The 13,630-nt window shown below is 45.4% G+C and overlaps 1 protein-coding gene across 5 annotated transcripts in view; it reads right to left on the minus strand.

Annotated features, from left to right (window-relative positions):
* The window catches only part of SUSD6 (sushi domain containing 6), an 88,328-nt gene that overhangs the window by 15,540 nt on the left and 59,158 nt on the right, over positions 1 to 13,630 (minus strand). The gene's annotated exons all lie outside the window — the stretch shown is intronic.

Consider the following 13,630-nt stretch of genomic DNA (forward strand, 5'->3'; position numbering starts at 1 on the left):
AATACCACAGATGCAAGAAAATAACTTTGTTTGACAAGACTGAGAGGTTTACATACTCAAAACACAGAGGATGCACCTGATCTCTGAGAGTGAGATTCAGAGATGAGCTGACTTCCCAAGCCCACACATGATCAGATTGATGTGGCAAGGAACAAGTACAATACTATCCATTTACACACACAATGTAAAATTAAGATATACTTAAATCTGACCAGATAATTACTACAGATATATAAAAGCTGAGTACGAACCAGCTTTGTGTAGACTTAGCACTGTCCCAGGGTAACAAAGGCAGATACCTCACTACAGTCTTGTGGGGTTTTTTTTTTGGCACTCTGTTTCTTTTTTTACCAAGTCTCTCAGACCCTAGCAGGGGTCTTACATCTCTCTTTCTGCACCAAACACCTGAATTGTATTTCAGCCACTCACCTTTTTTGCTGAGTAGTCTGACCCCATAGAGATGAAAACCAAATCCTCCTTAATTTATACATTCTTAAAAGAAAAAAAAAAAAGAACAAGACATACTCATAATCATCTGCTTGAGCACGTAACTGTAGGTTTGTAACTATGGCAGAAAAAGCCGTTGCATTGTTCACCTTACGTGGGTGGACATTGGGAAAACATTGTGTAACAAAGGGATGTTTTGCACTGAATGTACAGTAAGTTTCCTATACTCCTCCACAGCAAGGCACAAAGGTCACTAAAGCTAGGACAGGAGTAGTTTTGACAAGTTAAAGCTGCTGGTATTTGAGTCAAGCTCGAATCCCAGCAATTGGAAGAGGAAGCAAGACTAGGCCTCAGGTAAACTCCTCACTGACCACACAAGTGCTCTAGCACGTTTGACAGTCCTCAGAGCAGCGTCCCAGGAAGCTCACAAGTGCCTGCTAAAGCTTATTGAAAGCAATTGGGGGGAAAACCAGGCCAATTCTGTAATAATCTCCAAGAGGAAGCTAGTAGTGCTCTTAAAAGAGGTGGCTGGCAGATTGCTGCCCAGCCTTTGGGTCCGTATATTTCAGTTATCCACCACCTTGACAATAACCAACCTGAAGCCCTGCTGCTTGGGCTGCCAGGGCTACAAGACAACTCCTCAGCTGGATCCCCTCAGCATGTGCCCTGTTTGGATATGTTAACATCCCCAGGCCTTTTAAATGAAGACCAGAACTGGAAAATGCTAACCTCTGTTCTTCCCTTTCCTCATCTTCAAAGATTTACTCCACTTACCTAATGTTATCAAGACTCAGAGGAAAAACATCACAGAACCATTAAAGTTGGAAAAGACCCCTAAGATCATCTAGTCCAACCTTTAACCTAGTACTAATGCCCACCACTAAACCACACTAGTGAGCTCTACCTCTACACGTTTCTTGAAGACCTCCAGGGATGGTGACTCAACCACTGCCCTGGGCAGCCTACTCCAATGCTGCACAACCCCTTCAGTAATGAAAATTTCTCCTAATATCCAAACTAAACATTCCCTGGCACAACCTGAAGCCATTTCCCCTCATCTTATCACTTGGTGTTTGGGAAAAGAGCCCGATATCCACCTTGCTACAACCTCCTTTAGGGTAGCTATAAAGTACAACAAGGTCTCCCCTGAGCCTTCTCCAAGCTGAACACCTCCAGCTCCCTTAGCTACTCCTCATAAGACTTGTACAAATTATCCTACATAGTCATCCTACAAACAAAAACCACCCTCTTGACCTAACAAGATGAATATTCCCCCGGATAGTCAGGTCAAACCTGTCATGACTGATTCATACCAGGAGCCAAGTGTCCAGTCTGGTGAGCAAACATCTTTGTGAGGGAGAACACAGAAGCACACAGTTAAAAATTGTCCCTGTACTAGAGGATATGGGATTTGCTTCATGCTGGGATTAGAAGCCTTATGCTAACTTTCCTGTGCTATCTTGACTGCTCTACAGTAGGATTTTCATTGAGCAGCTTAAGAAAGGCTGTCTTCCCTTAAAACATCTTTTTGTCTCTATGTCCTGTCACAGAGACGGGTTCCCTCCTGGTCACAGTCTCTGCCTTTGCTGATCTTCCAAATTTTGCTACAGCAGATTCTGCAGTGGCAAGGAGCACTTCTCTGCAAGTCTCTGGTTCTCTGAAATTTGTCCATCTTGATTCTCTCAGGCCGGACTTGCCACTAGCTATAGAAACACAACACATCAAGAAAGGCATCCAAAATAAACACAAAGAGGGACAACTTCCAATTACTTGTCCCTGCTATGTAGGCCTCGGATTTTCAGCTTGGATAATATGCGTGTCTGCATCCCTTCAATAAGACAGAGGGAACTGCAAAAGCAATTACTAACTTCTGGCAAGGATCTTCAAAGGCCCCAGTCTCTAAGGAACTCTCGAGGGCAATCCTCCTTTTCTATTCCTCTTCAGACTAGGTCCTGCCACAGTTAAATGTGAGGTCAGAAACATCAGCTACAGTTGAAGCCTTCTGCAGAGACTGCCCATTTTCCGCATCTCAGACCTAGGGTTCAGGTTTAATTAACACCATACTAAAAATAACACGGTTAAGTTCACTGTTTCTCCCAAGTTAGTGCCCTGAATCGGCCTGCAGCATCAGCTCCCCCCCCCGCCCCTGAGCTACTTCTTTTTATATTCAACACAAGCTTTCCTTTTTCATCTTTTCTATCTACAGAAAGCTTTTTTACGATAGAAGCGTGACAGCCTGATGCAGGCAGTCAGATGGAGGTCCAGAAGTGCAAGCCAGAGACCAGCAGTAATGCTGATTTTGGCTTGCGGAGGGTCTGGTAATTCTAGCAGAGGATTCCCTCCTGCCCACGGATCCTGCTCAGGAGTGGCGCTGAACATTAGTTTCGCCTCAGGAAGTCACTGAAGGCCTCTGCTAGCAAGGGCTCTAGATGTGTTTGCTAATAGAAAGAGAGACATTGGTTGTTTTGTCTCTTTTCAGAGTTCCAATTATTGCCAGCAGGGCACTACCTGACCTCTCCGCTAATCTCCTGGCTGTTTAGTAAGCCAATAAGGAAACAATTTGTCCCTCCCTTAGCCCAGTTCCTGGGTATCTTAATTTATTGGGCATCCTCCCAGCCGTTGTCACTGGTACTCAGAGAAGCATGAATGTGACCCGACCAGGTAATAGTGTCACTGCTGTCCTTAGCGAGCAGCAGGGGAACCAGCCAGATTTGCCCAGCTCTCTTAGCAGCTTCCTGAGCAACAACAAAGGCAGCAGCACATCAGCCTCCCAGGGCCTGCAGACAGGCCATGGTGCTGCAGCCTGTACAGAGCAGAACACCCTGTGCGAGTTCTCATGCAAGACAAAGTCTGCATGGTTTTTAAACTTAGGGTTTTTTGTTTGTTTGTTTTCCCCTTGGAAGTGGTTGTTCCAAATCTTCCTGCATTCACTAGAGGACAGATCACTATTTAACACTCAATGGACTTAAAACTCATTATACACCAATAGAAAAACTTGAAAAAAGTCCAAGTTTGCTCCTTTTCTCATGAAGACTTAACCTATATCCTAAAGAGCCTGGGCTATGAGTGGTTTACCACCTTGAGTAGAAAATAGGGAATAAAACCAGCACCACCTATTTGATTCAAAGAGCACACTGACAGCTACCAGGCCCCTCTCCCAAAAGCCTACTGCAGCACCCTCAGGGGCAGCAAGGCACAGCCAGCACTGCTGCAGCGTGAGGCGGTGGCTGCAGAACAAAACAATTCCATGAGCTCCTCTTTGGGGGAGGATTTTTCCTTTTAAACCAGGACCTTCAGGCACACACACACCTGGACTGGTATTTGTTCTGAGAGTCTTCTGCAGAGGGAGATGATGGGAGGGCTAGGCAGAAGGACCAGACAGCTTTGCTTTCTGTGCAAAATCCAGACAGTGTCCTTGTTTTTCTCTTCCCCTGCACACATATAAACAGCAGAAGCCCCTTTTCAAAAATCCCTGCCTCCAAAGCAGTTGGATTTTAGTAAGAAGCAGGCCTGTATCATTTCATACCCTTTTTAGACTAGCAACATCAAATAAACATTGTATTTTGCCAAAGCAAAACCATATCCCAGGCAGCTGGCCTGCAGAGAAAAAGCACCCAGACAGGCTTTGATCACGCTGCTGCCTCTTCCCTCACCCACACCTTCCTTCCTGTTGAGAAAGCAGTGATGAGGGGATGTGCTTTAGGAAAAGCACAAGATGGTAGATACCAAAGCAGTACCTCCACCCACACACTCCAGCTTGTCAGAGCACAGCTCCATTTCTGAGTGCTAAATACCTTTGGGTTTCCAACCAGCGATGTTTGCCTGGATGCACGAAAAAGCTTTCAGCACAGCTGCTTCCCCCTCTGCTCCTGCACTGCTCTCCCTAGTCCAAGCATTTGGATTAATACGAATATCAGGCTAGGGAACGGCACATCTGCTATTCCATGGATAATGTCATTGAGACTGCAGGTCCATGATGAAGAGCCTCATGCTTTAGATCGGGGTTTCTCTTGTCTGTCTGTCTGAGAAGCACAGCAGCGACCTGCTCTGTGGTTTCACCCTGGGAATTGTATTTGAGATGTTACCCTTTCCCAGCAATTGGGGGATGTGTTTTAGCCCATGTAAAATTATCTTCCAACATGCAAATGTCTCCTGCAGTCACGAGAAAGTCCCCTCCCTAACAAACAGGGGGTCTTCCAGGTAGAGGCAGAGCATGCTCTGCTGCCCTTTCAGGTAGCTCAAAATTTTTGTGTTACTTATTTTCTCCTTACTGCCCGCAAGCATGCTAACATTTTAACTAAACAATTAGAGTAAAAAAACCTGCAGATACACCACCTGAAGAGGGACCCAGACTGAAGCTAGCCTCTGCCAGCTGGAAGTAGGCGAGACCTCTGCATTTCTAGCTGGAGACAGCATTCACACTAAAAGACCGATTACCAGCTGCCCACGTTTTCTCCATCTGTAATTTTTGGGGTGGAGATGAGGACTGGAAGCAGGACAAGAGATTTTGAACCTTCTCTCCAGCACGCTGGCTTTCTCTAGCACAGGAGCAGATGGGTCATTTCCCAGAGGGACAAGCCCGAGACAGCAGCTGCTGCCGGAGCCCAGTCACAACAGCTGAGGCTAAAGAGCCTCTATATTTTACTTACAGGAGGCAGAAGTCAATAAAAGGCCTCTATTGTGAGCGCGCACACTTCTAGTCGACCCTGCCCCTAAAATATTTTAAGCCTTCCTAAAAACACACTGCAAAACATAACCCTCTTTTGGGCTCGGCGTATTGAGCAGAGGCCAAAGTCCACTGAAAAATAAGCTCTCTGTCTTTGCTGGCTCCAGATGCTGCTTAGCCTCAAGTCAGAGGCAGAATATCAAACCGAGGGGGACGGGAACCTTCACTGGGAAATTACAGTCTCCCTCGCAAGGGCACATTCTGAAGAGGAGGCTTATTTTTCTTCATGTTGTAATGCGTGTAAATGAGAAGAAACCAAAGCAAAGAGATTTGTATATATAATCATATAGCTGTGCATTTATATAATTAGACATATTAGACAAGCACTTTCGCTGTGTACAGTAACAGGCACCCCTCACGCAGCCATCCCATACATGCCAAAGCTGCCTTTCTCCCCCAACACCCTGCCTCCCCCCACCACACTTTTTTTTTTTTTTTTTTTTTAGGGCAGGGGGAGAAAAAAGGAAGAAAGAAAAGACTAATTGCAGCCTTCCACCAATGCAGTCGCCATCTGGTAACTCAAGAGACACATGGAGCCGAATTATCTTAATTAACATGTTACAACAGTATTTAAAAAAACTCTGTGCTTATTAACACTCAGCTGTGATTAGTCAACCATGGAGGAAGCCTGCTAGTGCCACATTAATTATGGGTCTTGTCTTCCTTTCCATTATAAATACGATATTTTTTTTTCCAGTGGCTTATCTCTCTCCTAAAAAGAGCACCATTGGCATCAAATTTTGCTCTTAAATGCAAATTCTATTTATGTTCTCCAAGAGTCAAAATGTTTGGGCTACGTGAAGCTGCCACTGGTGCTCCCAGAGTGCTACAGACTGTCTCAACATAAAGTGCAGCGTTTTGTGTTTTTTTTAATGTTTGCACCTCAGAAAGCACTGCTCGGTTATACAAATCCCTCGTTAAAATTCTAGTAGAAAAAAAACGAGCTATTTTCTCTTTTTCAAATTCCATTCCCCCTCCAAAGCAGAGGTACAGACTTCACTGACCCCACGCTGCGCAGGGAAAAACAAGACAAGACCCAGGGCTACCAGAAGAGCCAGATATGCAAAGGGAAGATGTCTGCAGTGAAAAGCAGCAACCAAAGCCCACCTGCACTCCAGCAGCACACCAGACTGCATCTGCCTCTCTGGAAGCGTACTGCTCGCTGTGAAAATGGCATTGTTTCCCCCATAATAGGCCCACCTGTAATGAGCTCCCCTCAGACACGTTCCCGTATGACTCAGCCTGACGGGCTCCAAGACAAACACTGCCAAGTTGTTCAGAGCTGGCTTCGTGTTATGCTTGCCCAGAGCCCACCACAACAGCAGGGCTCGCATCTGGACTGGGTATTTCGGACCTCAGGATAACTCCTAACTGTAGAATAAAAACCTGATGCTTTTAAACAAAGCTGAGATTGAAAAACCCATCTCTGGAAACACTATTTAGGAGGAGGAAAACAAACAGGGAAAACTGCAGAAGAGCTTTAAAGATCTTATGATAAAGCAATCTTATTGTTTTACAAAAATTATAATCGCCATTAGAGATGCCTGCCCTGGTCCAGCACAGCCCCAGAGCAGCACCTCACAGCACCCAGCACTGCTGGGACAGTTTAAAACAGCTTGCACCTGGGCTGCAGTGGGGTGAGCAGTACAGTGGCTCCAGGACAGTCGGTGTAACACAGAAACCTGCTCTCCCCCATGGGCACAACGGAGATTTCCAAGGGGCATCTATTTCATTTTATTTTCCCAGGCTGCTTCTGGCCTCCCCATGCCTTCTTCCAGCCACCCTGCCATCACTGCCATGTGTTAGAAGAAGGAAATTGCCAAGTGCTACAACAACTTTATATGATCTGCAGAGTGCAGGATTCTGCTCTTGAAACCCAAACCCTCACACCCAAATGGCAGCACCCAGCCTTTTATTTTTTGTTTCCTCCCTTTCAGATGTTAGGAGGACTCTCTTAGTCAAATAAAGTGATGCTGGCTTCAGTTTCAAATTCCTAAGAAATGTAACAAGCCCAAAAGTGCTCACCACACTGGGCAGGGGCAGTTAACACTCAGCAGGGGCCTTCTGCCCTCTCACTGGCAACTCACCCAATTCTAGATCTTGTTTTGCATTGCAACAACAAAGAGATTATTTTAAAAGAGAACAGAATTGTCAAAATAGTTTGATGTATTTTCAAAAAAGGAACAGGCAGCTACACAGGAACTAGCAGGACCTACTGCATAGAGGCAGATTAGTAGGAAAGGCATTAGCACGGCATTTGAACTCATGTAACATCCACTGTCCTCGATTACTGGTGCTAATTTTAAACTTCAGCTTAGCTCTTCACACAGCTTTGATTTCTCATCTCGTCTCTGCTCACCGCTTTCCAGAAACCTACAAACCTAAAAATTGGTCTTAATTTAGGGGTGACCTGCACGTTTACCCTGCTGTTTCTTTGGCTGTTCCTAGGTGAGTTTTCAATTTGGGCACAGCAATACCCCAACAGTGGTTTTTTGTTTCTTTTAGTATAAAGGTCTGATAAACACTATCGGCTCTGAAAAACCATCTACCTCTTCAGCAAAACAATGAGGAGATAACCTAGAAAAAAAACACAGCTACCAGGTGTGCATGCTGACTTAGGGCACCAGATTTTGGGAGGACAGAGATGACTGACTTGCGCTGACTGATCTGATTGAAATAAATCCCTTTACTGACTCTAGGTGAGGACAGTCCTTTGAAGGGAACATACCTTCAGAATAGGGCAGAGCAAAACTCATCTAACAACAGGTGACAAGAGACCTGCAATTTAGCAGTGCCACAGGATGCATGATTTGCTTGCATATTTCCATGTGACTACAAAACAGCGCCCTTCCCTTCCTTCAGTCCACTACAGTAAACAGGTTCCTTTTGCTAATAAAGCATTATAAGCTATGGCAATTTCCCCACATACATCCCCCTTGTGGGCTCCAGCATGGCCTCTTGAGCCCCAGATGACACACATCACCTGGATGGTAACACTGGCAGCTGCAGGACTCCTTTGCTCCCCTTTCACTGCCAGGTGGAGCTCTGGAAGTCACAGCTACCCTACAACACACAGCACCCGGCTCCTCCTCAGCCAGCAGCCCAGTTCGTGCCTACCTTCTAACCCCAGTTCTGCTGTGGTTCATACTGGGACTGGACACTTCATACTCTACAATCTGCTCAAAGGTTGTCCTAGCCTCAGAGGGGTTCTGAACCAAGAATTTTAGAGTTCAGAAAGAAGCCCTGTCCTCCTATGCATGTATGGAAAGATCCCAAGCTAGCCAAGTCACTGCGAAGCTCTGTCCTGGTAGGCATCCTCTCCGTTCACTACTAAGCCTTCTGCAGCTGATTCATTTTTCATCCTTTCAGCAGGAGCAGCTGTCGCCTCTGACTCAGCCTATCCAAAAAGTACTAATTTGGAAGTTTGGCCAAGGCAGATCTAGTAGTGGCATGCACATAGGAGACATCTCTGTGCTAAGCGTTGTTCTGCTTCCATCTGCACAGAAACCTAAACGGAAAGCCCAAAGCCCCAGGTTACCGAAGTTTCTCTCTACAATAGGTCTAAGGCGGCTTTGCTAGGAAAAGGTAGGTAAGAAGAACAACCCTGAAACTCCAAGCTGATATTTCAGTGAAGAATATTCATCACTGGAGAATATTTTTTCATCCTGCCACACCATCTCTCTTCTGACCTTTGGCTCTCTTGAGCATATCAGAATCTAATATCTGGGCAGATTTGTTTATCCTCCAAGAATGACTCATCTCTGTCATGGGACTTGTCAGAACAGGCACTCAAATCATTTACCACTGGGCAGAACTGTAAAGAGTTATTAGTCCTGTCTGGCTGGAAAGCCTCTCTTAAGCACACTTCATATTTTCAATCTAGATGCGGTTAGGTTAGCTGTAAATATTAGGTCATATTTTCTACAGCCTTTACAGGAGCTCAATAGCACAAGCGACTTCTCTGCAGCCTGGCAGGAAAACAAAAATAGCCCCACCAGGACACTTCCCAGGTCCTGTTCAAAGCTGGAGGCAGCTCAGACTGCAGTGACTGAAGCATGCCAAAAGGCAAACCTATCTTTCCCAGAGACCACAATGTCCTCGAGCACCCCAGCCATGCTTCACGGTGAACCATTTCCAGCTTGATTTTCTTGCACTGTTCAGCTGAGACTCACGCTGGACCATGATGGTGTAACTCAACAGCTCTAAGGCACACAGAATGAAGAAAAATTTCTTCTCTTGACAAGAGCTAGCTATGACACACCTTTCTAAATTGCCCAACGTTTTAAAAATTGGGCAACTTAAGAACTCACAAGGCAATGGTAGGAAAGGTAGTGTCAGTCCCTGCATAACCTGCTCTGAAACTTAACAACTCTGTGTCTGGGCAACTCTATTTACTAGCACTGCAAGCAGCTGGAGAGTATTTTTTGGGAAGAAGGAAGATAAAGCCATGAAGCTATCAGCAAGCTTGCTTCGTGACTTAAGAGTGACTAGCAAAAGGCATCAAGGTCTGGTGGGCTGCTGCTGGTGCTGTGATTTACCAGTCACAGCAGACACCATCAGTTCTGGCAGAACAGGCCAAGTCCCACACGCTCCACCCACGTGGATTCTGCTTGGGATCAACAGGCACATCAAAAAGTAAATGGCAACTTAGTGTAACCCTTACAGAGGCAGAGTATAAAAGAATTCATATTTTCAGCCATCTCTTTTGAGAAGACTGTCTCATTATACAGATGTAATAGCTTCAAAGTGTTTGTTTTATAGCTCCATTTTCCCAGTACCTACCAACAGCTCTAAGCAACTCAATGGATGTGAATTAGCAAAGTGTCTAACAAAACGTTTTAGGAAATTGTCAAAAATATATCTGGTAGCAAACAAAACCTTCCTTTCTGTCTTTCTAGCTCCTCATTACAAACACCCACAGGGTAAACAAACCTGAACTGAAACAAGACAGGGTTGAGAAGCTGTTCAAAACCAAGCTCCTTTCACAGCTGGCAAAAAAAGGTGTTCAGAAAAGATATGTAAAAAATTCCCATCCTTTGAAATACTACTTGCCCTTTGATATATTCACTGTAGCCACTGGAATCCATGCACAGGAAAGTCAAAATATCCAGCTGAAAAAGCACATAAGGTTAGAGTGGTGACTGCTGAAATGGGACCTATTGTAGCCCTAGATGTCTAACAAAAATGCAAGAGAAGAAATGCCATTCCTTCCAATTGCCTCAGAGAGACTGTAAGACATAACCAAAAACCCCACAGTATAACTATTTTCAAAACAAAATCCTCAGAAGAGGGAACAGATCTCAAGGACTGCTGCAATTAAGTCCTACCTCTCTGCACTTTGGTTTTGAACCAAAAAATACAAGGATATAGATGCTCTTTCCTCCTTATCTGTATTCCCTGGTCACGCACAAAGAAACATCCTTGTTCTGTAGAAAATAAAATACCAAGTTAAAGCTTAAGAAGAGAAATCAAGCCCTTTCATAATGCTTTATTATTGGGTTGCTTTTGCTCCTTCCCTGGCACTGCTGGAACACAGCTGGCCTGACAGATGCTCAAGCATCTCAGAGACACAAAACTCCAGCTCCTACCTCCTGCCTCAAGGCCAGCCAAAACACATCCCTCTGCTGATTTAGAGGCAATGCTTCCCCACAGTACGGGCTGAAATTTTCAAGAGGGAGACACTGCAGAGCTCAGTGACTGGAGCTAAGGCACAGGGAACACAGCCCACTGCTAGGTAACCTGAGGTTGTGTCTCTGTGCCTTGGCTCGCCTCTTCACAGAGCTCTTCTGTCCACCTTTGCAAATGTATCACTTCTGATAGTCTAAAGAGTCCCATGTGATGATTTAAGGGTTCTTGTCACCAATGTAATTAACTTAAATTACAAAGAGTTACAAATTGGAGAGTGACTCTTTGTTCAATCAGAAAATAGCAGGACAAGGGGGAATGGTTTTAAACTAAACGAAGGGAGATTTAGATTAGAGGTTAGGAGGAAATTCTGCACTCGCAGGGTGGTGGGGCACTGGCACAGGCTGCCCAGAGACATTGTGGATGCCCCCATCCCTGGAGGTGTTCAAGGCCAGGTTAGATGAAGCCTTGAGCAATTTAATCCAGTGGGAGGTGTCCCTGCCCATGGCAGGGGGGTTGAACTACATGATCTTTAAGGTCCCTTCCAACTCAAATCATTCTGTGACTCTATGATTAATCTGACTGCTATAACATTCAGGTCTTCTCTTTCTGTATGAGGAAAGCCAAGCCAGATGTAGGATTTCACAGTTCAGTAGTTCTTTCGCACAGGTCTCTCTGGCCAGGAATTTATTCCAGCCTTTATTGCAATAAACAGAACTAACACATGGACGCATATGCTGCATTACTGTCTTGCAGCGTTACCGTCTGGTTTTTACTCAACATGGCTCCTTTTCTACCAGCTGTCTTCTGTTGATGCTCGTTGGTTGGGTTTCTGTTTGTTTGGTTTTTGTTTGGAGGGGGATGTGTTTGTGGTTTTACGTTACTTGCAACATTTCGTTAAGTTTTTATCGAGTACTTCAGGCACATTTTGCTCAGCTCTCTCCGGTGGCTTCACTCATCTACGTCTTATCTATACAGCATCAGTCATATCAGAACAGTTCTTAGAAAAACAGCAAGAGTATTTCTCAGTGCAACATATAGTTAACAGACCTTGAAAGAGAAAGATTGAACAAGAGCAATCAAGACAGCAGAAGTTCAGCTAAAAAAAACAATCTTTTCCAAGCCATGCAAGAACAAAGTAGTTCCAAGAAGTTCCTCACATATAAAAAGAGCGTTTCAGATGTTCCCCGGGGAAGCATACAGCAGAGGAAGCTGTTGCAGCATGCTTGAATGCCAGAGGAAGTCCTGCACTGAGCACAAAATGGGAAAAATCCGGGAGCGTTCCCAGCTTCTGCAGAGCTGGGGCCGGACCTTGGAGGAAAGCCGAGAACACCCAGGGGAGCCTTCAGACAAACACAGCTGGACCCAGAGCTGCCTCCCAGGTCATCATATAGGAAGCAAGTATCCAAATCCCAGTTCTCCACCAGTATCAGAGATCCCATCTAATACCACCTCAAACGGTCTAAGAAGTTTAAGCTCCCTCCCCCCAGCAACGCTGTCAAAACACTTCCCATGCTAACGCAACATGCCCACTGCCATTCCTAGACTGCCTTTCAGCCTTACATCCATGTCCCATCCTAAAGGGATCACACTCCACTAATTCCCTGAATTGCAGTCTATCCTCCTTCTTCAAACATATGATTCACAAATTAAAGCTTTTTTTTCTTTTTCCCTGAGGCAGATGTTGAAATTTCCCCCATAACATCCTCTGCATTATATTTTGGTAGACAGCCCATAAACCACCAAGCTTCGTGGCCAGATAGAGCTTATCGTTCATCAGTGACACCGATGCAGTCCCCAGAAGCAGCACATGCAAGCAGCACACAGCCAACGCCCCTACACCGACCGCCTCCACGGTGTGGTACCGATGCCAGGCTACACCACGTCGCCTCTTCAGCTGCTCTGCAGAGCTCAGCCCATCAGGAGGCTGGGTGAAAATGCCCACACATTGCTTACAGGTTTCTTGGCAGTGGAGCAAAAGCGTTTCTCAAAGCTACACGGGAAGCTTAAAAGTACGGCTCAGCCTCTTGCCAGTCAGGGAGGTTTCTCACAGAAAGGAAGGCCCAAAGAAAAGACACTAAAAATAGCAGAAACGATGGTCCCCCAGAGAGAGACGCTTGGGAACTCTCCAGCTGTGTATGCAGATTCCTTGAGAACATCTAAATAAGCAGTATGGATACCCTTGGGGACTACTGGAGAAGCTAGCGGGAAAGGAGGTTATTTTGATGCTTGCATCTAGAGAGTAAAGCAGAGCTCCAGAGGAGAAAAAAAGGAGCCCATTTGCTGAATGTTACCAGATATCATTCTGTAACCCATCTTTCACACCAACACAGGTTTGGAGAACAGCACACACATTTAAGCATTACAGGGGTCACCACGTAAACAGCAATAGGAGGCCTCCAAACAAACCCAGACTGCACCGCTTGGGTCAAATTCACTGGGAGCACGTGGTGTCTGGAGCATATACCACCTAGGAAGCCCACAGATCAACAGCAGATACTGCAAAGTCATTCTGATAATAAAGACAGACACAGTATCTCCTTTGCCCAGGGTCTTCTTGTTTTTATTTGATTCCTGTCTTCTCCTTAAGAGGATGTGAAGTCTTCTAGGTGGTAAATGACAGAAAACCTACTGTCTTCTACTAGTGAGGAAGCAGAGCCGTGTCTGCAGCAGGTAGCACAGGGCTACCAGGACAAGAGGCAGTACAGCAATTCCACAGCTCTTTCTTTCCGACTTATGTTAATTTTCCTTTCTTTCCCACTCCAGTACAGTTTGCTTAGCACACGGGAGTTCTCTCTCACCAGATACACCCTACCAAGCACACAAATTGTT

Source organism: Aythya marila (assembly GCF_965140915.1).
Source record: "Aythya marila genome assembly, chromosome: 5".
Taxonomy (NCBI): Eukaryota; Metazoa; Chordata; class Aves; order Anseriformes; family Anatidae; genus Aythya; species Aythya marila.